The following is a 2,953-nucleotide window of genomic DNA, read 5'->3' as shown; positions in this document are numbered from 1 at the left end:
ACTTTTTGCGTAGACTCCCCGGCAACGGCGCCAGAAATCCTTCTTGCTACGTCTTGAGCTTGCGTTGGTTTTCCTCGAAGAGGAAGGGATGATGCAATAGAGTAGCGTAAGTATTTCCCTCATTTTTTGAGAACCAAGGTATCAATCCAGTAGGAGCCCACGCTCAAGTCCCTCGTACCTGCACAAAGCGATAGCTACTCGCAACCAACGTGATTAGGGGTTGTCAAGCCCTTCATGGTCACTTACGAGAGTGAGATCTGATAGATAGAATATTTTTGGTATTTTTGATATAAAGATGCAAAGTAAAACGTAAAGCAAAGTAAATAGCAAAACAATATAAAAGTGATGGGGATTGATATGATGAGAATAGACCCGGGGGCCATAGGTTTCACTAGTGGCTTCTCTCAAGAGCATAAGTATTTCTACTGTGGGTGAACGAATTACTGTTGAGCAATTGATAGAATTGTGCATAATTATGAGAATATCTAGGCATGATCATGTATATAGGCATCATGTCCGTGACAAGTAGATCAAAACGATTTTGCATCTACTACTATTACTCCACTCATCGACCGCTACCCAGCATGCATCTAGAGTATTAAGTTAAAAACAGAGTAACGCTTTAAGCAAGATGACATGATGTAGAGAGATAAATTCATGCAATATGAAATAAACCCCATCTTGTTATCCTCGATGGCAACAATACAATACGTGCCTTGCTGCCCCTTCTGTCACTGGGTAAGGACACCGCAAGATTGAACCCAAAGCTAAGCACTTCTCCCATGGCAAGAACTACCAATCTAGTTGGCCAAACCAAACGGATAATTCAAACAGACTTGCAAAGATAACAAATCATGCATCAAAGAATTCAGAGAAGATTCAAATATTGTTCATAGGTAGACTTGATCCTAAACCCACAATTCATCAATCTCAACAAACACACCGCAAAAAGAAGATTACATCGAATAGACCTCCACAAGAGAGGGGGAGAACTTTGTATTGAGTCAAAGAGAGAGAAGAAGCCATCCAGCTACTAACTATGAACCCGAAGGTCTGAGGTAAACTACTCACACTTCATCGGAGAGGCTATGATGATGTAGAAGCCCTCTATGATGACGGCCCTCTTCTGGCGGAGCTCCGGAACAGGCCCCAAGATGGGATCTCGTGGATACAGAAAGTTGCGACGGTGGAATTAGGTTTTTGGCTCCTGTTCTGATCGTTTGGGGGTACGTGTGTATATATAGGAGGAAGGAGTACGTCAGTGGAGCACTGAGGGGCCCACGAGGCAGGGGGTGCGCCCTAGGGGGCGCCCCCACCCTCGTGACCTCCTCTTTGATCCCTTGCAGTAGGGTCCAAGTCTCCTGGATCACGTTCGATGAGAAAATCACGTTTCTGAAGATTTTATTCTGTTTGGACTCCGATTGATATTATGTTTATCCGAAACACTGAAATAGGCAAAAAACAGCAATTCTGGGCTGGGCCTCCGGTTAATAGGTTAGTGCCAAAAATAATATAAAAGTGGAAAATAAAGCCCAATAGAGTCCAAACAGTAGATAATATAGCATGGAGCAATCAAATATTATAGATACATTGGAGACGTATCACGCCACACCCCTCCCGATGAACAGGATCCCGTTTCAAACGTGGCCGGTCGAACACAAGGCCGTTTCCTCCGTTCTGCGGTACGTCAGGCCTCGTTTCCATCGCCTATTCCGTCCAAGCCCTCCTGATGAACATGATGCATTCCGTTGCGTCCCCATGAACACGACGCATTCTGTTGCCTCCCTGATAACCCACAAGTATAGGGGATCGCAACAGCTTTCGAGGGTAGAGTATTCAACCCAAATTTATTGATTCGACACAAGGGGAGCCAAAGAATATTTTCAAGTATTAGCAGCTGAGTTGTCAATTCAACCACACCTGGAAACTTACTATCTGCAGCAAAGTGTTTAGTAGCATAGTAATATGATAGTAGTGGTAACGGCAACAAAAGTAAAGACAGCAAAAGTAATGTTTTTGGTATTTTGTAGTGATTGTAACAATAGCAGCGGGAAAGTAAATAAGCGTAAACCAGTATATGGAAAACTCGTAGGCACCGGATCAGTGTTGGATAATTATGCCGGATGCGGTTCATCATGTATCAGTCATAACATAGGGTGACACAGAACTAGCTCCAATCCGTCAATGTAATGTAGGCATGTATTCCGCATATAGTCATACGTGCTTATGGAAAAGAACTTGCATGACATCTTTTGTCCTACCCTCCCGTGGGAGCGGGTCCTATTGGAAACTTAGGGATATTAAGGCCTCCTTTTAATAGAGAACGGGAACAAAGCATTAGCACATAGTGAATACATCACTACTAGGAAAAGGACTACTAATGGCGCACTAGTTTTGCCTACTAATGGCGCATCACTGGTGCGCCATTACTAGCACGCCATTAGTAACTTTTACTAATGGCGCACCACTGGTGCGCCATTAGTATAGGCCACGGTGCGCCATTAGTACAGGCCACTGGTGCGCCATTAGTATAGACCATGGTGCGCCATTAGTATTTTTGAACTTTGAAGGCGGGAAAATAGTAGTGGCGCACCGCCTAATCCCCACCGTGCGCCATTGCTATTTTTGAATTTTGAATTTGGATCTGGATCGCGATTTTTTGCCTATTTTTTGCTCGTTTTTTTGCTCATTTTTTTGCACGATATTATTTCAAATTTTGTTCCCATTTTTGGATCTTGTACGTTCTTTTGCCGTGTTCTTTTGCCGGAGAGGAGGAGGAGGCGGTGACCGGAGAGGCGCTCGCCTACATCGCCGGAGAGGAGTTCACCGGAGCATCGGAGAGGAGGAAGGAGAAACCATGAGGAGATGGGAGGAGAGGAGGGAGGAGGAGCTCACCGGAGAGGAGGGAGGAGGAGCTCACCGGAGAGGAGGGAGGAGGAGCTCACCAGAGAGG

The sequence above is a fragment of the Triticum dicoccoides genome, chromosome 6A (assembly GCF_002162155.2).
Source record: "Triticum dicoccoides isolate Atlit2015 ecotype Zavitan chromosome 6A, WEW_v2.0, whole genome shotgun sequence".
Classification (NCBI taxonomy): Eukaryota; Viridiplantae; Streptophyta; class Magnoliopsida; order Poales; family Poaceae; genus Triticum; species Triticum dicoccoides.
The sequence above is the reverse complement of the archived record's forward strand: the minus strand, read 5'-3'. Positions refer to the sequence as shown.